The following is a 25,938-nucleotide window of genomic DNA, read 5'->3' as shown; positions in this document are numbered from 1 at the left end:
TGTGAGCCACTGCACCTGGTCGAAAAATTTTAAAATGAAACCCTTTTCAAAGAACTCAGTGTGGGTATGTTAAATCTCAGCTTTTTCACTCAGTCAAAACTTAAGTATGTAGCCTTCACTTCACCTTTCCAAATAATTTGGATAGAGGAAGGTTACCTCACTTATCCAAGGTGACAAATTAACTTTAGTCGAATACTTTTTTCATAATGGAATATTACCTTGGACATGTGCATTATTTTTATCATTTACACAGTGTCTCAGACATATACTAGTCATATGATGGAGACCAAAATTTATTTTAAAAATAAATTTTATTGGCCTGGTGTGGTGGCTCATGCCTGTAATCCCAGCACTTTGGGAGGCCAAGGCAGGCAGATCACGGGGCCAGGAGTTCAAGACCAGCCTGCCCAATATGGTGAAACCCTGTCTCTACTAAAAATGCAAAAAAATTAGCCAGGCATGGTGGCATGCGCCTGTAGTCCCAGCTACGCAGGAGGCTGAGGCAGAAGAATCGCTTGAACCTGGTAGGTGGAGGTTGCAATGAGCTGAGATCATGCCACTGCACTCCAGCCTGCGTGACAGAGCGAGACTCTGTCTCAAAAAAAAATTATTGATATACACTGTATATAATAAAAGTCACACATTTTAAGTGTATAGTAGGGTGAGCCTTGACAAATGTAGCACCACCCCAAAAAGATTTCCTTCAGCTCCTTTCCAGTGAGTCCTCCCCACACCTAGTCCCAAGCAACTATCAATCTACCATGAATCACTATAGATTAGATTGGTTTTCTCTAGAGTTGCATATGTCAAGCAGTCAAGCAGCTCCTAGGCAACAGTGACTACTTCTGGTACTAGTCCAGCTCGCTCTTCTGCCATAGTCTTGGCCAGTGAGGAGACATGAGCCCAAACAGATTTAGACAGTTTATTACAACACAGTAGGCAACTTGAGCTTTGTGTTCTTACTGATTCTCTTTGATCCTCAAGACCTATGGGGTGATGTGGAGGTGGGCCCAGGTTAATACTGTGCACATTGTGGATCTATGACACATAGGAACACTGAGCCTAGGATCCCTAATATTATAAACGGGCTGCTGGCAAACCTGTCCATCCTCCCCTGTGGAGACAGATATTATCTTGATCATCTTGGTCAGGAAACAAATTTGTCCTTTGATTCAGATTGAGTGTTATCTTTACAACCCTGGAATATCTCTGGAAAGAGAAGAGAAGACTAACTTTATTATGCTAGAATGTAAACAAATCTGATCCCTGCCATGGAGCAGCTTTGCAAACCTTGCTGAACAAAGCTGTCAATGCCCCTCACTCAGAAGACATGCAGAAATGCCAGAATTGTCTCCTAACATCTCATAAATGGGATCATTTAGGATGTGCTCTTCTTTTAGTATGACTTATTTTGCTTTGCATAATGTTATGGAAATTAATCTTTCTATTGCAGCCCAATATTTTGTTGTATGAGTATGCCATAACTTGCTTATCTGTTTACTTGGTGATGGACACTTGGATCATTGGCATTTTGGCTATTGTGGATAAAGCCACTATAAACATTTATATACAAATCTTTGTATGCACATATGTTTTCATTTCTCTGCAGGAAGTTATCTAGGAGTGGTAGGTATGTGCTCACCAAAAATGGAAAATATATGGTAGATGTGCCTTGATATGATTTGGATGTGTGTCTCCTCAAAAATCTCATATTAAAATGTGATCCCCAATGTTGGAGGTGGAGCTTCGTGGGGGCTGTTTTGGTCATGGGGGTGGATCCCTCATGAATGGCTTGGTGCTGTCCTTGCAGTAATGAGTGAATTCTCACTCTGAGTTCATGTGAGATCTGGTTGTTTAAAAGAGCCTGGCACCTCCTCTCTTGCTCCCTTTTTTGCCATGTGACACGCTGGCTCCCCTTTGCCTTCCACCATGACTGCAAGCTTCCTTAAGCCCTCACTAGATGAAGATGCAGGTGCCATGCTTGTACAGCTTGCAGAACTGTGAGCCAAATAAACCTCTTTTCTTTACCCTGCCTCAAGTATTCCTTTATAGCAACATAACTAACACAGAAAATTGGTACTGAGAGTGAGATGTTGCTATAAAGATATTTGAAAATGTGGAAGTGGCTTTGGAACTGGGTAATGGGTAGACGTTGGAAGAGTTTGGATGGCTCAGATGAATACAGGAAGTTGAGGGAAGGTTTGGAACTTTTTACAGACTTGTGAAATTAGTGATTGTGAGTTGAATGCTGATAAAAATATGGGCTAATGAAGTCTCAGATGGAAATGAGAAATTTACTGGGAACTGGTGTAAAGGTCACTCTTGTTATGCCCTAACAAAGAATTTGCTGCATTGTTTCCATGTCCTTTGGCTTGTGGAAGGTAGAACTTAAGACTGATGAGCTAGGGTATCTAGCAGAAGAAATTTCTAAGACCCCAGAATAGTAGACCCCTGGCAGTTTGCAAACTCAGCCTGGAAAAGCCGCAAGGGCAGAGCCACTCAAGGCCTTGGGAGCCCCGTCCTTGCATCAGTGTGCCAAGATGCAGGACATGTAGTCAAAGATTGTTTTGGAGCTTTAAGATTTAATGTCTATCCTGATGGGTTTTGGATTTGTGTGGGGCCTGTTGCCCCTTTGTTTTGGCTCATTTCTCCCTTTTGGAATGGAAATGTTTATTCAATGCCTGTATCACCATTGTATCTTAGAAGTAAAGAACTTGTTCTTGATTACAGGCTCATTGGTGGAAGAAACTTTCCTTGGGTATCAAATGAGACTTTGGACTTTTGAGTTAATATTGGAATGAGTTGAGACATTGGGAGACTATTGGGAAGGGATAATTGTATTTTGCAATGTGGGAAGGATGTGAGATTTGAGGGCCATGGTGGAATAACGTCGTTGGGATGTATGTCTCTTCCAAATCTCATGTTGAAATGTGATCCCCAGTATTGGAGGTGGGGCCTGGTGGAATGTGTTTGGATGATGGGGATGGATTCCTTATATCTTGGTGCCATCCTCACAGTAATGATGGAGTTCTCGCTCTGAGTTCATGTGAGATCTGGTTGTTTAAAAGAGCCTGACACCTACTTCGCTGCTCCTTCTCTCTTGCTTCCTCTCTTGCTATGTGACACACTGGCTCCCCTTCACCTTCTGCCATGATTATAAGCTCCCTGAAGCTCTCACCAGAAGAAGATGCTGGTGCCATGCTTGTACAGCCTGCAGAGCCAAATAAACCTCTTTTCTTTAGAAATTACCCAGCCTCAGGTTTTCTTTGTTTAATAGAGATGTAAACAGACTAACACATACCTCTAACTTTTTAAGAAACTGTCAGTTTTCTGAAGTAATTTTACCTTATTCTATTATTACTAGCAGTGTATGATAGTTCCAGTTGCTTCACATCCTCACCAACACTTTGTAGAGTTAATCTTTTTAACTTTAGACATTAGGAGTTTGTCTATTTCTCCTTTATTTATTTATTTTTTTGAGATGGAGTTTTGCTCTTGTTTCCCAGGCCGGAGTGCAATGTTGTGATTTTGGCTCACCGCAACCTCTGCCTCCCAGGTTCAAGCAACCCTCCTGCCTCAGCCTCCCAAGTAGCTAAGGTTACAGGCACCCACCACCACGTCCAGCTAATTTTTATATTTTTAGTAGAGACAGGGTTTCGCCATGTTGGCAGGCTGGTCTCCAACTCCTGACCTCGGTAGATCTACCCGCCTCAGCCTCCGAAAGTGCTGGGATTACAGGCATGAGCCACTGTGCTTAGCTTATTTCTCTTTTACAGTCTGAAGACTTTAACTTCATCTGTTCTGAAGCTTTGTTATTAGATACATACATGTTCGAGATTATTGTGACTCACTGATGAAGTGACCTCTTTATCATTATAAAATGTTCCTTTTAATCTCATGTAATATTCCTTCTTCTGAAGTTTACTTTTTCTGATGTATTTCTTTTAGTGGTTAGTCTAATATTTACAATATACATCTTTAAGTTATCACAGTCCAACTTCATATAATATTGTCACTTCACATATAGTATAAAAATCGGAGAATATATTTTCATTTTCTACTTGTATTCTTTGTGCTATTGTATCCCTACATTTTATATCTAAACATATTATAAACCCCATATTTTATTTTTAAGTGGTTATTTATCTTTCATATAAATTTAAACTTGAGAAAAAATGTATTCTACATGTACCCACATATTTATCATTTCTAGCAGTCTCTATTCCCTTGGGTAGACTCAAATTTTCATCTGGTATAATTTTCCTTATGTCAAAAGTACTTACTTTAATATTTCTTGTAGTTCAGGTCTACTGGTGGCACTTCTTTCAGATTTGTTTGGTAAGTTATTTTTTTTTGCCTTTATCTTTGAAAGATATTTTTGCCTCACATGCAATGAGGGAAAATGGGTTGACAAATTTTCCCCAAGCACTTAAAAATGTTGATCTCTTATGATAGCCCACCTCTGACATGGCTTCTAATGATCCTCACCTACTGGTATTCCTGCCTTTGTGTAGTCCTATCCCACACATTGAAATTACATCATATGACTTCTAAGACTGTTTCATGAAGTTATTGTAGCTTACCCCTTGGTTTCTTAGAACACTCATTCTGGACACAGCCAGTCACCATGTTATGAAGATGCTCAAGTAGTCTCATACAGTAGCCCACTTGGGGAACAACAAACTTGTCAGCATCAGTGTGTCAGACATGAGAGTGATATACCTTGAAAGTGAATTTTCCTTCCCTAGTCAAGAAAACTCATGAGAGACACCTACACAGAACTGCCTAAACGACCCACTCCCAAATTCCTGACCTACAATAATTGTGAGAATTAATGTGTTATTATTGTGGTTTTAAGCCATTCATTTTGGGGTCATTTGCTGTGCCACAGTAGATAGCTAAGGTAATTTTTTTCTGGTGTGTATAGTTTTTGACAAAAAAGATGAAGTAATTCTTAACTTTGTTGCATTGTATGTAATGTGCCTTTTAAACTTTGTAATGCCTTTGGGATTTTTTTCCTTATTATTGATTTTCAGTAATTTGATTATGTTGTACCTTGGTGGCTTCATTGTGTGTGTGTGTGTGTGTGTATGTGTGTGTTTATCTTGGCTGGTGTTTGTTGAAATTCCTGAATACGTGTATTTGTAGTTTTCAACAAATTAAGACATTTTTTGGCCATTATTTCTTCAAATACATATATGCCAGATTGTTTGATATTTTCCTTTAGGTCACTGAATGCCTGCTTTTTTTCTTTTTTTAGTTTCATTTTAGATAGATTTTTGCTATGTCATCAAGTTCACAAATCTTTTTTTCTGCCATGTCTAGCTTAATGATAATTCTATTAGATGGAATTCTCATTTTAGATATTCTATTTTTTTATCTCAGAAATTTCATCAGGTTCTTTTTCATATCCTCCATCTCTCTTCATATATTCATGTTTAACTTTAGATCCTTAAATACCTTGAAAATATTTATGACTGGGCATGGTGGCTCACACCTGTAATACCAGCACTTTGGGAGGCCAAGGTGGGCAGATCACCAGAGGTCAGGAGTTTAAGACCAGCCTGGCCAACATGGCAAAACCCTGTCTCTACTAAAAATACAAAAATTAGCTGGGCATGGTGGCACACAGCTGTAGTTCCAGGTATTCAGGAGGCTGAGGCAAGAGGATAGCTTGAACCTGGGAGGCAGAGGTTGCAGTGAGCCAAGATCATGTCATTGCACTCTAGCCTGGGTGACAGAGTGAGACTCTGTCTCAAAAAAAAAAAAAAGCTGTTTTAATATGCTTGCCTGCTAATTCCATCATCTTTATCCTTTCTGAGTATGTTTCTATTAACTAATCTTTTTCCACACTATAAATCACATTTTTCTGCTACTCCTTATGTTTATTCTAGTAATTTTGTTTGGGTTATGAACATAGTGAGTTTTGTGTTGTTGAATGCTGGATTTTGTTGTATTTCTTTAAAGAGTGTCGAACTTCATTTTAGTGTAAAATTAAACTAAGTGAAGATTAGATCAAGACTTTCATATTAGATCAAGAGTTTAAAAAAATTCCTCAATAAAAATGTCCAGAATACCTTTTTCTATGGTTAATTTTATCCCACTATGTGTGTGACCTTTTTGGGATTTTGACTAAATGCCCAGTGTATTCATCAATGTCTCTCTACTTCAACTATTGGGAATTTGAAAGATTCCCAGTCTTACATGAGCTCAGGGAATTGTCCTAATTACAAATACCCAGTAATTACTCTTTCCCCAGAAGCTGATTTTTCCTGGCTGTGTGGAATTTCTCCTATGCACATGAAGATTGGCATTCAGTCCAAAACTCAAGTAGACCCATGTGCAGATTTCTGGTGCCTTTCTCCATGTAGCTCCCTGTTCTGTAGTACCCTGTCCTACAAATTCTGGCCATCTCATTTTCTCCAATCTCCAGTCTCTGTCTCCTCAATTCAGTCCTATTTCTGGGCTCTGCTTGGGTTCCACCACCCTGCACTGTCCTCTAGAAATTGTCTTCAGGTTGAAAGCTAGTAGGACTCATCTCATTTCTTTTCCTCCTCAAGAAATCACAGTTCTGTGTTGTTGTTCAATATCTGAAACTTGTTTTTTGTTCACTTTTTCTAGTTGTTTATGGTAGGAGGGTAATTCCAGAGCCTGTCACTACCTAATGGCCAGAACTAGAAGTTCCAACCCAAATGTTATTATTAAGAAAATCTTAGGAACATATCATAATTTCTTTCATAGTCTTCTTACCCTTCTATGCCAACATACAAATTTAATTATTCAGTTATTGTATTCAAAAATTTTCTTGAAAAAGGCTATTCATTACAGGTATCTTGAAGATATTACATCTCTGATGTAGAGGAAAATCAACCAGATACAACCCAAATTGATGTGCAATACCATCTTATGGTCAGTCCACCCACTTTACCTGTGGGTGCTGAGTCTTATTCCAGAGTTCAAATCACAGAGCAAGTAAGCCAGAATCTCTGGCTTGTGACAGATCTTTAGGTTCCAGTTAGAAAGTTTCATGCTTTTGTGGTCTACTTTGAATCCAAGGTTACTTTCTCTTTTTAAGGAAAATACATTGTGCTTTTATATTTTAGTACCCTCAAGTTCTATTTCAGTTTGCTTTTGCCCTGAGCATAGTGACAATGCAGCATATTTCTCACTATTCTTACTCTAGGAAAAGAAAATCGTGGCAGCAACCTGGAGATAGTTTCTTTGCTTTGCTTTTTTTTTTTAGATGGAGTCTCACTCTGTTGCCAGGCTGGAGTGCAGTGGTGCGTTCTTGGCTCACTGCAACCTCTGCCTCCCAGGTTCAAGTGATTCTCCTGCCTCAGTCTCCCGAGTAGCTCGGACTACAGGTACGTGCCACCACGTGCAGCTAGTTTTTTGTGTTTTTAGTAGAGACAGGGTTTCACCGTGTTGGCCAGGATGGTCTCAATCTCTTGACCTTGTGATCTGCCTGCCTTGGCCTCCCAAAGTGCTAGGATTACAAGTGTGAGCCACCATGCCCAGCCACCTGGAGAGTTTCTAATAGGATGCAGTCCTTCTGAGAAAGGTGAAAAATGACCCATTTTCTAATAGTGGGCTTAACAAATAATAACCAGCAATGTGACATGACAAATAGTTTATTTAGAATAGGAATAATAAATAGAAATAATAATGAAGGATGTATGTTAAATAAACATAGTGGCTAACGCATTACTGATATTTAATGGATACTGGAGTATGAAGGATGACAAAATGACTGCTGTTGCAAGGTATGCCCCTTTTCTGCCTCTAAGTGTCCTCTGCTGATCTAGGAGGGTCCTTCCTATTGGATCTAGTCCACTGTCTGATAAAATGTGCTTGTGCTTAGCTTGTTGAGCTCCTGAGTATGTGTATTTCCAACTTCTATTAGGCACATTCTCCTCTCCATTCTAGCTGGTAAAAAAATAAAGCATGCTAGCTCTTCCCAGACATAATAAAAGATAATGAAATTGAATAAAACAATCAATTTTGATTCCCTATTCATTTGCCTAGGATCTTTTTTCTTTTTCTTTTTGTAGGTTTGTTCTGTATAGCTTTAGAGGAATTTCCTTCTTGGGGAAAAAAAATCCCAGTAGATTAACACATTCATAGAGCTGAAAGACTATTTTCCTTTAAGCATTATTCAAAAGAGACTAATTATCTTTAGAGAGCTGGGAGAATTTGCAATGACCTTTCAGGCTGAATTTGTGGTGGCTTCACAGGAAGATTTCTGATTGCTAAGCTATACCCATCTAATTTTTAATTTAAATAATTTTCTGTAAAAGATTAGAACATGATTCATTTCAAAACATCATTACAGTTGCTCCTAGGCTAGTTTCAATTGTGTATCAGAACTGGATGCTGCTTTTAACATCCATCAGCTCCATTTATTTGGTTTTGTTTCTTATAAGTATAGAATTTAAAAGAAAAGTGCTAATATGTAGACATATTTTAAGCACTGAAGCTTATTCTCTGTCATCATAAGTAGGAGAAATATCATTGAACATCAGTTGGGAAGGAGATACTGGATTGCATCAAGTTCAGAAATGACAATTTTAATAAGCTTAGTTTGTTCTAATTGTTTTAGATGACAGCAGCTAAGAGAAGTCTTGGGATGGTCCTCTGAGGACCACATCGTAGATATATTAGAAAAACAGAGGACACACAAGTCCAGGAACAATAGGAGGCCTTCTGTCCCTTGACATTCTTCTCTGCTAATCGTGTAGTTTACACGTTAGAAAAGGATTACTTTTTTTCTTAACTGGAAGTGAAAAGAACAGAGAATAAAAACTTTAAGTAATAAATCAACACCTGAAAAAATGCTAACACTGAGGCAGTGTAGTGCATTACTAGTGTGTCATCAAGACCGAATGAATTAATTCATAGAAAGTGCTTAACACTGTGCCTAGTACATAGTGCTGCATGAGGGTTGTTAAATGTTATTACTTTGATTAAAGTAAACCCTGTTTGCTTTCAAAGTCAGCCATTCATTAGGAAATGGGGAGCTTAGGTATAGATTGAGGGTTGGTTTGGGTAATCAATTGTTAGAGCTGTAACTATTTGGACCATAAAACTTTGTCTTATTTCATCTCTAACCTGGAGACTTATGAAGGAGCCTTCTGAAATGATTGACATGATCTACTCTTTCCCATGCTAAACAATTTCTTCTGTAATTTGAACTTTACTTTACCTACATTTTTTTCTGCCTTTTACTTTTCTTGGCATATTCTTAAACAGAAGAGAGACAAGACAGTCAAAATGAATAAAAGAAGAAGTCATAAGAAAAGAAGGGACCTGTTAAGTAAGGAAAGCAAATAAGCTTATGCATTTTTCTCTGATAATTGACTTAGAATTATATCTCATAAGTTTTCATATATAATGTTCCATTATAATTAATATCTCAATAGTCTGCAATTGCAGTTTTTATTTCCTCTTTGACCCTAGAGTTACATAAACTTACTTAAGTACATTTCATTTCTCTTTTTCTTTCCCTCCTTCCCTCCTTCCCTCCCTTCCTTCTTTCCTTCCCTTTCTTAATTTCCAACTAATTGGAGATTCTTGTGGTTTCTTTATGATTATCTCTAATTTTTTTCATGTGGTTAGATATGGTCTGAACTATTTCAACATTTTGAAATTGTTGAGACTTACATTGCTACCTAATATAAAATTAATTTTCATAAATAGTCCATGGCAGCCTGAATTTACATTACTCTCTATGAATTTGGCATTTATAAATCTATTAAAATAATTTTATTTATTTTGAACTACCCCATCTTCTAGGAATAAGACAATGATGTTAATTTCTTCATATCTACAGTAATTTATTTTGAATTTTAAAGATATATTTATATACGATTGCATGTTATTTGGCACATAGGTTTGTGATAGATAAAATTCATTGTGAATTGTCACTTCTTAACAAAAGTTGCTATTATATTTAATGCTTTCTTCTTTGATTTCTACTTTGATGTTTGTATGGAAACCTTTTTTTGTTGTTTTCTTTTTTTGCAGTGAATATCAGCAGATTATGTTTTTATTTCACCATTTATCTTAACTTTTCTGAACTACTTTATTTTGAATATATATCTCCTATAGATAGCATATACAGGCTGGGCGGGGTGGCTCAAGCCTGTAATCCCAGCACTTTAGGAGGCTGAGGCGGGCGGATCACAAGGTCAGGAGATCGAGACCATCCTGGCTAACACGGTGAAACCCCATCTCTACTAAAAATACAAAAAAATTAGCCGGGTGTAGTGGCTTGAGCCTGTAGTTCCAGTTACTCGGGAGGCTGAGGCAGGAGAATCGCTCGAACCCTGGAGGTAGAGGTTGCAGTGAGCCGAGATTGCACCATTGCACTCCAGGTTGGGTGACAGAGCGAAACTCCATCTCAAATATATATATATATATATATTCATACATATATATCACACACATATATATAAAATAAAAAATAAAAATAAAAAGAGATAGCATATACAGTCTTGTGCCACTTAATGACATTTTGGTTAACAATTAATTGCATATATAATGGTGGTCTCATAAATTGCAATGGAGCTGAAAATTTCCTATTGCCTAGGGATGTCATAGTGCAACATATTACTCCAGTGCTTGTGGTAATGCTTGTATAAACAAACCTACTATGCTGCCAGTCATATAAAAGTATAGCACATATAATTATGTACAGTGTAAAAGACTTGATGCTAAACGACTATGTTACTGGTTTATGTATTTAGTACACTATGCTTTTTATGGTTATTTTAGAGCATACTCCTTCCATTTACAAATACCAAGTAAACTGTAAAGCAGCCTCAGGCAGGTTTTTCAGCAGGTATTCTGTTCCAGGTATGTTATCATAGGAGATGACAGCTCCATGCATGTTATTGCCCCTGAAGACCTTTCAGTGGGACAAGACGTGAAGGTGGAAGACTGATATTTATGATCCTAAGCCTGTGTAGTTCTAGGCTAATGTGTGTGTGTCTTAGTTTTTAACAAAAAAAAAACTTAAAAAAGTACAAGTAAAGTAAAAAGTTAAAAAAAAGTTTAAAAATAGAAAAATGTTTACAGAATAAATATATAAACAAAGAAAATATTTTTGTACAGCTATGTAATGTGTTTGTGTTTTAAGCAAGGTGTTATTACAAAAGAATTAAAAAGTTAAAAAATGAAAACATTTATAAAGTAAAAAAGTTACAATAAGCTAAAGTTACTTTATTATTAAAGAAGTTATTTTTTTCATATGCTTATTGGCTGCATGTATGTCTTCTTTTGAAAGGGCCTGTTCATGTCCTTCGCCCACTTTTTAAGGGGTTGTTTATATTTTGCTTATAAATTTGTTTAAGTTCCTTATATATTCTGGATATTAAACCATTGTCAGATGCACAGCTTGCAAATATTTTCTCCCATTCTGTAGGTTATCTGCTTATTCTGTTGATAGTTTCTTTTGCTGTGCAGAAGTTCTTTAGTTTAATTAGGTCCCATTTGTCAATTTTTGCTTTTGTTGCAATTGCTTTTGGCATCTTGGTCATGAAATCTTTACCAGATCCTACGTCCAGAATGGTATGTCATAGATTTTCTTTCAGGGTTTTTATAGTTTTAGGTTTTACATTTAAGTCTTTAAACCATCTTCAGTTGATTTTTTTAATAGAGTGGAAGGAAAGGGCCCAGTTTCCATCTTCTCCATATGGCTAGCCAGTTATCCCAGAACTATTTATTGAATCGAGAGTTTTTTCCTCCCTGCTCGTTTTTGTCAGGTTTGTCAAAGATCTGATGCTTGTAGGTGTTTGGCCTTATTTCTGGGCTCTTTATTCTGTTCCATTGGTCTGTGTGTTTGTTTTTGTACCAGTACCATGCTATTCTGGTTACTGTAGCCCTATAGTATAGTTTGAAGTTGGGTAAAGTGGTGCCTACGGCTTTTTGTTGTTGTTGTTGTTTGGTTCTTTTTGCTTAGGATTGTCTTGGCTATTCAGGCTCATTTTTCATTCCATATGAATTTTAAAATAATTTTTTCTGATTTTGCGAAGAATGTCATTTGTAATTTGATAGGAATAGCATTGAATCTGTACACTGCTTTGGGCAGTATGGCCATTTTAACAATGTTGACTTTTCCTATTGATGAACATGGAATGTTTTTCCACTTGTTTGTGTCATGTCTGATATCTTTGAATAACGTTTTGTAATTCATCTTTCGCCTCCCTGGTTAGCATATTTCTAGGTATTTTATTCTTTTTGTGGCAGTTGTGAATGGGACTGTGTTCCTGATTTGGTTTTCAGCTTGGATGGTGCATTAGAGAGATGCGAATCAAAACTACAATGAGGTACCATCTCACATCTGTCAGAATGGCCATTATTAAAAAGTCAAAAAGAAATAGATGCCTGTGAGGTTGCAGAGAAAAGAAAATGCTTATATCCTGCTGGTGGGAGTGTAAATTAGTTCAGCCATTGTGGAAAGCAGTGTGGCGATTTCTTAAAGAACTTAGAATTATCATTCAACCCATCCATCCCATTATTAGGTATATACCCAAAAGGAATATAATTCTTTCTACCATAAGACACATGAACACATATGTTTATTGAAACACTATTCACAAAAGCAAAGACATGGAATCAACTTACATACCCATCAATGATAGACTGGATTAAAAAATATGATACATATACACCATAGAATACTACACACCAGTAAAAAGAACAAGACCATGTCATTTGCAGCGACATGAAAGGAGCTGGAGACTATTATTCTAAGAAAACCAATGTTTTCTTAGAATACATTGAATACGTAATATATTAGAATATGGAACAGAAAATCAAGTACCGTATGTTCTCTCTTATAAGTGGAGCTAAACAATGAGAACACATGGGCACAAACAGGGGAACAATAGACACTAGGGCCTATTTGAGGGTGGAGGATGGGAGCAGGGAGAGGATTAAAAAAATTACCTATTAGATATTATGTTTATTACCTGTGTGACAAAATAATCTGTACACAAAACCCTTGCAACACAAGCTTACCTCTATAACAGTCCTGCACATGTGCCCCAAAACCTGAAATAAAAGTTAAAAAAAGAAAGACATATTTAAAAATAAATTTAGTGTAGCTTAAGTGTACAGCATTTATAAAGTCTACAATACTATAATGTCCTAGGCCTTTACATTCACTCTTCCAGACCACCTTTCAGTCCTGAAATCACCTCCATTTGTGGTAAGTACCCTAAATGAGTGTACCATTTTTTATCTTTTATACTGTAGTTTTACTGTATCTTTTCTATGTTTAGATATACAAATGCTTACCATTGCATTATAATTGCATACAGTATTCAGTACAGTAACATGTTAGACAGGTTTGTAGCCTAGGAGCCATAGGCTATGCCATATAGCCTGGGTGTGTAGCAGGCTATACCATCTAGGTTTGTGTAAGTACACACTATGATGTTTGCACCATGATGAAATTCCTAACGGCACATATCCATATCATTAAGCGACACATGACTGTAGTTAGATTTTGTTTTTTGACCCAATATGAGTCTTTTCCTTTCAACAGATGAGATATTCCCATTACATTTCTTTTTATAACAAATGTTTATTACTTCTCTTATCTCATTTCATGTTTTCTGCCTTTCTTCTGTTTTATTTATTGTCTTTTTTGATATATGATCTGTGTTTTTTTCCTTTAATTTTCTTTTAGTAATTCTGTGGATAAAAAACCAATATTTTGTTTTGCTAATAAGTTCTTTTAAATCTTTAGGTTCAAACTTTCTCAAGTTATTAATATAAACTAATATCTAATGACTACCACCTATGAAGATAAGGAATTTATCAAAAATAATATTTTTTTCCCATTTCTTAGGTTTCTATTGATATACTCTGGAAGTTTTTTTCTAGATAGTTATTGAATTGTTCAAACATCATTTTTGAAAATGCATTAGTTTTCTTTTAATAATCACATTTGTGTCTTGTTTCTCACCTTATTTGCCAAGTCATTTAGATTTGATTACATGTTTTAATTCATACATCTGGCCTTTCATCCCACTGTGTCTTCCTCTGTGACTTCTTTATTTGCATCTCCTCTTTGCCATTGGTACGTATCTTCGGGTCATTTTTCCAGAGAGAATACATGGGTTGATACTTTCTGAGAACTGGCATATTTGATAAGATTTTCCTGCTATCTCTGTATGAAAAGGATGCTTTACCGACATAAAACTCTTGAGTCAGGCCGGGTGCTTTGGCTCATGCTTCTAATGAGCACTTTGAGAGGCTGAGGTGGGTGGATTCTTGAGCCCAGGAGTTTGAGACCAGCCTGGGCAACATGGTGAAACCCCGTTTCTACTAAAAATACAAAAAATTAGCCAGGCCTGGTGGCGTGCCCCAGTAGTCCCAGCTACTTGGGAGGCTAAGGTTGGAGGGTCACATGAGCTCAGGAAGTCAAGGCTGCAGGGAGCCCACCTCTGCTCTCTAGCCTGGGAGACAGGGAGGGAGACCCTGTCTCAGAAAAAACAAAACCAAAAAACTCTTGAGTCATAACTGTTTCTTTTAAAAAATTAATGTGATCCCATTATGTTTTTGGCATTTAATGTTTCTTTTGGCATTAAATTTCACAGAGAAGATGGCCAATTCCAGACTGTTTGTTTGTTTTTTTTCTCGTAGATAACCTGGAGAGCTGGATGTTGCTGGAGAATATCATTTGCTCATTCGGCAACTTGAATAGTGTAGAGAGGAAACTGGGGTTGCATGTGGGTCAGAAAAGAAGGGATGTTTGTCACAGAAGCTCTGTTTTCTCTCTTTGTTGAGATTATTGCACCAGAGGCCAGTATTTTTATATCCAGTTTTCTGTTCAGCTGACCTCTAATCCAAGTGCACAGAATGGGTACAGCTTCCTCTGGGATGTTTCCTGGGGCTTTTATCCACCAAATTGGGGAGTGTCCTGTCATTGTGGAGTGCTATCCCTTTAATTTGGGAATACATTTGAATATATCAGAAGGAAATGGCCAGTTAGGTCAAATTTTGGATGAGAGAAAACTCTTGGGGCCGGCAGAGTTTCATTGGTGGCCCTGCTCCAGTATACACTGCGGTTAGTGCCAATAGCAAAAGCACCTCCATGGGGAGTGGTCTTCATCTGTCTCATGGTCCTTCTTGCCTTCTCAGAGTGGGATTGAGGGTCCTGCCCTGCTTCCCCATTTTAGGAAAGTGCTCCCTCATGTCAGTATAACCCTAGGGCTGCTATTGAGAAACTGGGCAGGTGGCACACTGAGTTGCTGCAGAGTTTTCTGATGTACCCACAGGCTTGCTTCTTCTGCCCTGTCCCTGTAGCCTCTGACCTGTGGCTCTGTCTGGTCTACTGCTCACCCTCACCTCTTACCCTCATTTCTCATTATTCAGGATTGCTGGTGATACTTATAAAGATTTGCTTAACTTCTTACTGCACTGCACCACTTCCAGAGTGGGAAAACCGGAGGGGGCTTTCAGTGAGAGCTTTTGATCTTGTTTCACCTTTGCTTTAATCTTCCCAGCTTATAAGATGTTGGCAACATGACTTACTCTCAGCACTGAGACTTTGTTCCAGTATTTTACTTTTATAATTTTGTCTGTTTCCGGGAGAAGGATTTGAAACAGACCTGTCACTTCCCTTGGAATTCAAGAGATTACAGAGAATTCTGCATAAATTGCAAATTTTGCATTTCATTTCCTTCTTAAGAATCAAAACACCCAAGTCACTTGATAAAACTTCTTTACCGATTTTTCTTCAGGTCACTCTCAGCATGTGGCTCAGCTCATTCATTTTTCAGTTGATTCATATTAGCTTCCTTTGGATTTGTCCCCTGAATTTGAAGATGCTTCTTTTGTGAGGCCTATTGCCCAAAATGCTCTGACCACAACCGCTCTGGAGGAGTGGGGTTCGTGCCTGAGGGAAAGAAAGGAGAGTAATTGCAGGGAGTAGAAGTGCTTGCATCCACCCTTATCCCTGGGCCACTGTCAGGTAGTGGCTGATAGACTGTAGAGACATCAATTATTTGGATTGGCCTCACTCCATGCTCTCAGTGATCCAGGCCACATCTGTTACTCTCTTACAGACACAATTTATTTTTGTAGATAATCTCTGGCAAAATGTTACTTTTTTGGCTTTGCTGTGCCCTTGAGAGTGTTATTGGGTATCTTTCTCCATCCATCAGGTAATTAATACCCAAAAAGGCAAACAAATCTTAAATATAGTTGGGAAGATAAATCTACTGCAAACAATAATGTTAGACTATAAAAGTGAATATACAGGATTTTTAGATTATCTTCCCTGTTGCCCATTATTGTTACCATAGATGATGAGTTGACTCTAACAGTGTAGACTGTATATCTGTAATTCCTCACCCTATTCCTTAAGTAAATCCCTTATTGAAATGATTTTATATACATTTCCGCTGCTTTCCACCTAACACCTTAGCTGTCTTTTCGAGTGTTATCTTTAAACCATTCCTACTAAATGAGATTTAGATTTTGAACATTATATATTTATATCATCTTTTTAAAGCTTTTTTATAGAAAAAGTATGCATTCTGATTTACTTTGTAAGGACTTCGAGTGATGTCCTTATTTAGAACATTTCCGTTTCTTTCTGACATTTACTAAGCTGTTAGAGAAAACTGATGAGCATAGCTTGCTGTCTTCAAGTTACATCAGTTTTTTAGGGAGTTGAATGAGAATACATTAAACTTATTTTTAGAATGTTCCTTTTTATAAATGTATCATGTACGTCATACAGGCTTAGCAACCCCACTAATGTGGGAAGTGAGCATGTCAGATATTACTCCCTTTGCAGGGTCAGGCTTAACTGAACTTAGAGAGGGCGATAGGGAACCACTAAAGAAAACTCCAAGTAATACAAGTAGTGGTATTTATAAACCTCTGAGTCAATAATGATTCAGCACTGAAGTACCCTGCTAAGGAGACTGTTTGGTTAAAGTGACATTGGTGTGAAATTAAAGCTGAGAACATTTGGAGTTCTTGTTTGACATTGTGGATATTTGGCACTGTGAGTAGGTAAAACATTTGGTATAAGGCCATTTTACTCTAGAATCATTTGTGTAACTCTTCACAAACTTGAAAAACAAACTTGCCTTCGTAGATTCTTCCTCCCAGTTTTTAAAATATTAAAAACGGAAAAAAGACATCCTGCTTAAGTTCATTTAAAATTAAAATTAGATATCTAATTAGATTAAAAAACAGGATTAGCATTTTACAGGATTGGCATTTACTTTATGCCAGATTCATTACAATTACATGCTGTTGGTCTTACAATACCCATTTTACACATTATGAAGCTGAGGATTAGAAAGGTTAAAAGCCTTCTGAAAGTAACATAGCCACTGAATAATTTTCAGTCAAGATTCAAACTCAGGTCTTTGCTGTCAGACAGACCCAAATTCTCTACCCCAAGCTGCCTCCTGTGGCAAAAAGAAGGGAATTGCCATATTTAACTAGGCCACGTCAAATGAGCCAAACTTCCAAATTCAACTTGTGTTTCAAGTAAACTCCCTAAAATTTTAATTGCTAAACGATGGAGGTAACATTAGAAATGGTTTTAAAATTTTGGAGGATAAAAGCTTGATGTAAATGAAGGTGAAACATGTCTATCTTTGGCTTGATATTGGTAAAATTATAACCTCCAATTTTCATTCTTTTTTTCTTTAGAATTTTTGAAGACAGATTCAGGTCAAATTTGTCAGATTGGTGATGATTGCCAAATGTATATTTGAGAATCTTTCTTTCAGAATGACACTGGAATATGATGAGCTTCCTCAGTAGAATATGTGGGGGACCAAGTATTCAGGCTTATTCCCTCAGTTGGCAATGTGAGGACAGACTGTACCAAGGATTTTGGAAGGCTTAGAAATACTCAGGCTCAGCAACAGTTTGCAAAGCAGTGTGTTCTTCCAACTGCCCCAGGGCAGGACTCTGCATAATGCAGCCCCCATCCCTCCAGAGAAAATCTGGCTCCTTGAATAACTGGACCATTTGTATTGCTGGCCAAGGTGAATTTGCAGAGAGAGAGAGAGAGAGGACTGCAGAAATATTGCATTGTGTCTTTTCAGCATGGATAGTCCTGAGAGCTGCAGAAAGCAAATGTCAGAGAACAAAGCCACACATGTCTGGGTTCACAGAGTGATACATCATTTATCAATCTATATATTAATTTATTTGGGGGTCACAGGATGGCCAACTTTTTATTTTTCAGTTAAGAACATTAAAAAAACCCTACTATCTACTACCATTTCATGAAAGAAATGCTACTTTAAATCTAAAAAGAGGAAGGATATCATATCAGAATAAAGAACAAACTTTTAGATGGAATAGATGTAGCTTCATTAAAAACTCTCACTCTATTGCACTTATCTCTAATTTTTCTCAGCCTGCTGGAACTATGCCATGGATCAGTACTGCCTACGGACTGTTGTCTGACAATCCCTGAATGGGAAGCAATTTGAAGCCAAACATGAGTTCTAGAACTTTAATCCACTCATCAGATCTGAGGGAAATCTTGAAAAATATGTGCTTTCCAAAAAAGCAGCCTGGGCTTGGTGCAGTGGCTCACACCTATAATCCCTCCTATAATCCCTGAAAGGCTGAGGAAGGAGAATAGCTTGAGTCCAGGAGTTCAAGACCAGCCTGGGCAATACGGCAAGACCCTGTCTCTAGGAAAATAAAAAAATTAGCCAGGTGTGGTGGCACATGCCCATAGGCCTAGCTACTCAGGAGGCTGAGGTGGGAGGATCACTTGAGCTGGGAGGTCAAGGCTGCAGTGAACCATGATCATGACACTGCATTCCAGTCTGGGCCACAGAGCCAGACCCTGTCTCAAAAATTTTTAAAAATTAGAAAATTAAAAAGCAGCCTGGAACAGGGTCTGGTACATATTGTGTGCTCAAAAACATTGTTTAAACTGTAGAGAGACGAATGCCAAGTCCTAGGATTGAATCTAGGGAGTGGGCCATTCAGGGGACAAAGAATTCCTCAAGGCCTCCCTTCACAGCTCCTCAGCCTCTTCGCCCCACTGGTGTAAAGCACTAGCGTGTGGGGGCTGCAGCCTGAGGATCAGAAACCTTCAGGAACCAGATGGTCTCCACTGGGGGTCCATGTTGGAAGGGCCAGTCTAGGCTGGGCTGCATCAGTGGTGCCTGCACATTCCCGCGGGGAGGTCCCCAGGTGTCCTCTGTGCCACTCTCTACCATGGTGGGCCTTGTGATTTTGTTGCTGGGCTCCCCGTGGGCCACAGAGGCATCAGGATGTGATGACGAAGAAGATCACCAACTTTTAAGACAGGCAGACCCGGTTGGAATCTTTATAATTAGACTTAATACCTAAAGGCGTCCTTCTCCTAAGAATAATACCTGAGTATCAAAACATAAACATGGCCAGCCATCCCAGAATAAATAGAGGAGGAATAAATAAAAATACAAACGTTATATTATGGGCTGGGTGTGGTGGCTCATGCCGGTAATACTAGCATTTTGGGAGGCTGAGGGGGGTGGATCACCTGAGGTCAGGAGTTTGAGACCAGCCTGGCCAACATGGCAAAATCCTGTCTTTACTAAAAATACAAAAATTAGCCGGCATGGTGGCGCACGCCTGTAATCCCAGCTACTCGGGAGGCTGAGGAAGGAAAATCGCTTGAACCTGGGAGGTGGAGGTTGAAGTGAACCGAGATTGCACCACTGCACTCCGCCTGCATGACAGGAGCGAGACTCCATCTCAAAACAAAAACCCACAAAAATTATCCAGGCATGGTGGTGTGCACCTGTAATCCTGTAATCCCAGCCACCTGGGAGGCTGAGGCAGCAGAATCACTTGAACCCGGGAGGCAGAGGTTGTAGTGAGCCGAGATCGCGCCACTGCACTCCATCCAGCCTGGGCAACAGAGTGAGACTCTGTCTCTAAAAAAAAAAAAAGCTATATTATGAAAGTGATCATTCAAATAACCCATTATATAATCAACGTTCGTGTCAATTAAAAAGAAAGATTTCTAGTGGGTTTTGCTTTATCCCTTTCATAAATGGTGTCTTTATGTTTTATAACCTTCCACTTTGTCCTGATTAATGCTTTAATCTTAAATGCTGTGTTGGCCAATAATTGTAGTAGTGTTGCTTTCTTCTCCTTCCTTTCTTTTCTTTTTTTCCTTTCTAAAAAATATGTACTTTTCCTGATATCGGTTTACCTATTACTTTTTAACATTAAGAAAACACTTTAAGTGTGTTTTGAAATCAAGATTCATCTGATTTATTTAGTCTGAAAATGTTTGTCTTTGAAAGATGAATTCAGTTCATATTTAATTTAATAACGGATATATTTGATTTTGTTTATTTCATCTTACCTCATGTATATTATTTATTTGACATTGTTTTTCCTTTTCTTTACTTAATTTTGGTAGATTCATCAAGGTACTATAATTCCATTTTCCTTATTAAATTTAAAGATTCTACCACACTTTCCCATTCTTCTAGTGAATGCTTTCCCATTCTGTTCACTCCTGTTGGACTACCGATTTCTCTGCGACCAAATGAAAACAAGATGCCAACTATCTCTCTCACTCAAATAGCTTTATTTTCTCACTGCCCTCTTCCACCTTTATAATGCTTTCATTTCCCTATGCTTATCTAAGATGAAACCTTAAGAAAATTTGTACTTCCCTCTCTACTCACTCCCTCCTCCCTTCCCAAGATTTTGTGAAATAGTTTAGTACTTTTAGACATTTTTAGGTTTTCTCCTGTAGAATGCTTCTTCTATTTGTATAATCATTACTCAGCACTTATATTACAAATTCCCAGTCTCTCTATCATTTTCAGTTTAGATTTCAATATAGGTATGCCTAAGTGGAAAGTTACACATACACACACACATAGAGAGATAGAGACTCAAACTCATGGCTGGTTCCTCACCTCCTTGTGCCCTACCAGGGACTCTGTTCAGGTTCATATTTTGCTGTCCTAGAGCCCTTCCTGAAGTATTTCCTTACATGGAATATGGCGGTGACATAAGCCTCAAATCCTTCCATATTTGTGAGCACCTTTCTTTCACCCTGGCAGGTGCACTGCGGCTCTCTCAGCAGAGGGTAGGACTTGAAGCTGGCGTCCTGTGTTCTGTAGCTGTAATTCTTCTGTCTTCTGTCTCTTGTGTTAGTCTAATTTATGTTGGTTCTTTCCTTTGTGTGTAACACAGTTTTTATGCCTGACAGCCTATAAATTTTGTAATGTTTGAATTTAGGATATCTACCAAGATATAACCAAGTATTTTTTAAAAGACAATTTTACCCCATAAATTTTGCCTGGAACTTGATGAGCACTTCAAATTTGCAGAATTGAATCTTTCTTAAAACCAGGGAAAATTTCTCCTATTATTCCCTTAATTAATGCATCCCTACATCTGTTCCTTTCCCTCCTTTGGAAGTCCTATTATTCATAGGTTTGGTCTCTGCATCTGTCCTCCAATCCCTTTTCAATAATTTCTCTCATATTTCCATCTGTTTGTGATTTTGCTTTCTGCATTGAGCTATCTTTTTGCTTGATCTTACAGGCCCGTATTCAATCCTCAAAGAGACTAACAACTCCTTCAATTCATCTGTGTAAACTGTAAAGTTGAGCAAACAAAAACCCTCTTTGAATTTCAGAGTCTTTTTTTTTTCACATTGGGACTGAATTTCTTTAAATGCGATTGTTGTCATTATTATTATTTTATCTCATTCAAAAACTACAGTTGCCACCTCTCTTCTTTAGTTTGTAAGAAGTTCTAGTTTATAAGAAGCTGCCTGTTTTGGGCATTCTGCTTGTTCTTTCCTCTCTCTGGTTGCTAGGTCCTGTGGATGCTATTGTTACTTTCTTTTTTCTATGCATGGCTCTATTCACCCATGGGTTAAAAGCCGGCAGTTGAAAATGCACTTAAGTGATGGCAAAGCCAGGGGGAAGCAGTGGTCTGTGCTCCTTTGAACTGGTGATGTACTTCCTGGCAAGTGGTCAGTCATTCCTCATGGAAAGGCCAATGCATATGTTGCTGGTCAGGAGGTTCTCCTAGATAGCTCTGCTCCAAGCAGTGACTCAGGCATACGAGTCCCTTCCGTCTCGTGGATCTTTAATCCTTTGGGATCTTTTCATGATTCTCTGTGGGATCTAATAAGCATGGTAAATTATACGCTTTATAGAAAGTTATAAATGCTGTTAAAATAGAGCAGGATAAAGTATTGGGAGCATGTATGGGCACACTTGCAGTTTAAATAGGGGTGGTCAGGGTGGCTTTATTAGGAAGGCGGCAATTGATCAAAATATTAAGGAGGATTGAGCCATAAGGATATTAGAGGCAAGAGAACAGTAAAAAGAACAGCCAGTGCAAAGCCGCTGAGGTGAGAGCAAGCCTGGAGTATCTGAAGAGCAAGCAGCAGCCAGTGTGGCTGGAACGGAGTAAATATGGAGGAGAGTAGTAAGAGATCATGTCAGAAAGGGATGGAGGGCCTGATTAGATAAGAGACTACTGCTATAATCCTGGCAAGAGGTAGTGGCAGCTCACTCTCTGAAGGTAGTGGTGGAACTGGTGTAAAGGTGTCAGATTTTAGACATGTTTTGAAGGTAAAATCAAAGGGATTTCCTGACGAATTGGAGGGGAGAGTATGAGATAAAGAAAGAGATTAAGGATTTTATTTATTTAACCTACATGTAGCATTTACTATGTGCAGGTATTGTTGTGAACATTTGACAAATGCTGACTCATTTTATCCCATACCACCCTTAAGGGATATTATTGTCCTATTTTTAAGATTAGGAAATTGAAGCACAGAGAAGAGAAGTAGTTTTCCCAAGGTCACACAGCTAGTATTATATCTAGGATTTGAATCCAGCCTGGCTAGCTCCAGAGTTCATGATCTTAACCACCATATTATATTGCCCTTCATGTGGGGATTCTGCCAGTTGCTGAGAATGTCAACTCCAATGAAAACATAAGGCACTGCGGAACTAATCACAGTGTGGGTTTCTGGACCCACCAGGCCCACTGTGAGATTTAGGTCAAAATTCCATTTATTTCCTGACTTCTATAAGTTCCCATTTGGTCTGGTAGACCACAGTGGTATTCTGAGTTCTCAGGAATGAGCACCAATTTAGAGCCAGTCTTAGTAATCCCAGAAAAGTTTGGGTATTTCCATTTCCATTGTGCACAGTTATCTTGGTAACTGGCCACATTCCTTTGGGGAAGGCTAGGAGGAAGATTTATGGTCCTCGTAGCATTGGGTCCTTCCTCAAAGGGATTTATGACATTTTACTAGGGTCCCTTTACACTTGGGAAAAGAAAAAAAAAGCAACTCCAACTTTCAGGAAAGTAGATAGTAATTACGTGATTTTTGAATTGAGCAAGTGCAAGGATGGATGCTATTGACTGAGATGGAAAAAATTGGATGATCCAAACTTGAGGGTGGCAAGAAGATCAGGAGCTCAGTGTTGGGCATATTAATTTTGAGATACCTTCTAGATGTCAAAATAGAATTGTTGAATAGACGGTTGGATAATGAGTCAAGATTTCTGGAGGTGTAAATCTGGCAGTTGTCAACATATTCAAAGCCATCAGATCCCAAGATGTGTAGACAAAGAAGAGGCCTGAGGACCAACCCCTGGGCTTGAAGAAGAGGCTAAACTAGCAAAGCAAACAGCAGTGTGTGGTCATACCTCCAAGTGAAGAAAGTATTTCCAAGAAGCTGAATGTGATCGACTGTATCAAATGCTGCAGTTATGTTAAGTGAGATGAGGACTGAGCACTGACTATTGAATACAGCAATCTGAAGATTATCCGTGACCTTGGCAAGGCAGTTTTGTGGAGTGGTAGTGGCAAAAACCTAATTAGAGTGTGATAACAGAAAATTGGAGGGCGAAATTGGAGGCAGTGAATAGTCAAATCTTTTGAGAAGTTTTGTGCGAAGGAGATCAGAGATATGGGCATAGCTAAAAGGGGAAGTAGAATCCAGAAAGAACATGTTTATAAGGTGATTAAGATCAACTTGTGTTTATATATCACTGGAAATGACCCAAACAATAGATGGGAAAAATGACAGGACAGAAAGAGGAACATTCCTGGTGTAATTTCTGGGCTGTTTAATTACAAATATGAATTAAACCATAAGCTCTAAACCACAGAGGTAGACTAATTTACTATTTGTTTGCTTGTCTTCCGCCTTCAAACATAGTTGATAATCACTGCTAAATCTTTATGAGAGCAATATGTCTTTATGAACCACCGTGGAGAGAAACCTCCATGCTTAGTCTGATATTCATATCCATGCAGATCCATTTCACATTGTGACTCCACAGAATGTCCTCTGAGAATGCCATTTACTGGGCTCCAGTCAGGAAGAGGTGGCCTAGGAGGGGGCAATCACTAAATTTTAGGACCTGTAGAATATCTAGTTCTATTTCTCATGGGATATCAGCAGCATTGCCCACTTATGTACACATTTATGTTGCCCAATTACCCGTGGCATTTCATTAGGAGAGACCATACATTTCTAACTTCATTTAAAGTACATTCTGGAGCCTCCAGAGAGCAGTTCCCTATTCGTTATGATAGTCAGTTGTGTCTAAGTACCCTTGACATTTTATTTATTCATTTCTAATTTTTTGTCATATTGCTTATTGATGTATTATAACTGAATATTATATTTTTAATAATTGTTTAATCCTCTAGCTATTTCACTTAGAGTTCAGGATGATGCCAGGTAGCTTTTAACTTGAAGAAATTAAAAAGCAGAGACTTTTAATCATTAATAATTATAAGGTTTAATTCTCTTACTCCTTTTATTTTTTTCCAAAACAAGCATATTTTTTCAGTATTATCTGTAATATCACTCAAAGATAGATTCCCAGTGGACATAAAGTTGAAATATTCCAAAGGTGGCACAATCAGCCTCACGGTTTAATTGTCTGAGGCTTAACGAAGAATATTAGATTCTGAAAAATCATCTCCCACTGGCTTTTATCTGCTGTTATTCTGATTACTCAGTCTCCTTATGAATCTAATTTTTAGTTTAATAGCTTCTAAATTCAAACCAGGCTTCATTTTTATACATCATGTCAATGACAGCTAGAGGCAGCACCTCTAGACTTAACCATGGAACATTTGAGGGAAGAGAGGATGCAGTCATACCTTCTGCCCTGAGCTTGCTGTTTGTTTGCTTGTGTACAGTGTACAGTTTTTACATATGGACATGTCAGTCTGCTCCTCCAGATGATGTCTTTGTGGAGGGAGACTTCATGCTTTTTTATCTTCTTCTCTGAAGTGCCCAGTACAGCGTCTGCCACATAGAGACACCCAATAAATATTTATTGAATGAAGGAATACACTATGTCATTAATAAACCATGTGACCTAGTTATCAATTTCTGCCTGAAAGTAGCTTGCAGTTTAGGAGATAATATAGTCTTTCAGTAACATACTTAGACTTCACTTTAGCTGTAAATAAACTAAAAACTAAATAAATATATTTCTGTTTAAGCCACCCAGTCTGTGATTTTATTATGGCAACTCTAGCAAATGAATACAAGGACCTCACATAGTTCCTGGCCCATTGTTCAATTTCAATAAAAAAGAGGCTAGGGGGGAAAAAAAAAAAGAAAGAACAGGAACCTATAGATTGAAAGACACTTCAATCTGTAGGTATACATCTGTAGTATACATCAACCATTTGCAAATATGGAGTTTACTTGGATCCTTATTTAAACAATGAAAAAATAAATTGGGGAAATTTAAATGCTAAGTAGACATTTGATGATATTAAGGAATTATTAACATTTTTAGATGTAATAATAGTATTGTTATGTTTTTAAAAAATGAGTTCCCAGCTGTAAGAAATACATACTGAAATATTTATGAATAAAACAAAAAGTGTAAAACTTTTTTGATTAAAAATGGTGCTGCCCTA

At 38.0% G+C, this 25,938-nt stretch overlaps 1 protein-coding gene and 1 long non-coding RNA gene across 4 annotated transcripts in view; one reads left to right on the top strand and one right to left on the bottom strand.

Moving 5' to 3' along the window:
• The window catches only part of LOC134807377 (uncharacterized), a 348,735-nt gene that overhangs the window by 70,725 nt on the left and 252,072 nt on the right, over nt 1-25,938 (top strand). The gene's annotated exons all lie outside the window — the stretch shown is intronic.
• Nucleotides 909-25,312, bottom strand: LOC107967210 (uncharacterized). Its single transcript, XR_001707541.3, has 3 exons — nt 25,165-25,312; nt 13,021-13,053; nt 909-1,209 (listed from the first exon to the last, which is right to left on the bottom strand). It is a non-coding gene; the product is annotated as an uncharacterized LOC107967210 (long non-coding RNA).

The sequence above is a fragment of the Pan troglodytes genome, chromosome 9, assembly GCF_028858775.2.
Source record: "Pan troglodytes isolate AG18354 chromosome 9, NHGRI_mPanTro3-v2.0_pri, whole genome shotgun sequence".
NCBI classification, from domain to species: domain Eukaryota; kingdom Metazoa; phylum Chordata; class Mammalia; order Primates; family Hominidae; genus Pan; species Pan troglodytes.
Note: the sequence above shows the minus strand (reverse complement) of the source record. Positions and strands in the feature narration are given on the sequence as shown.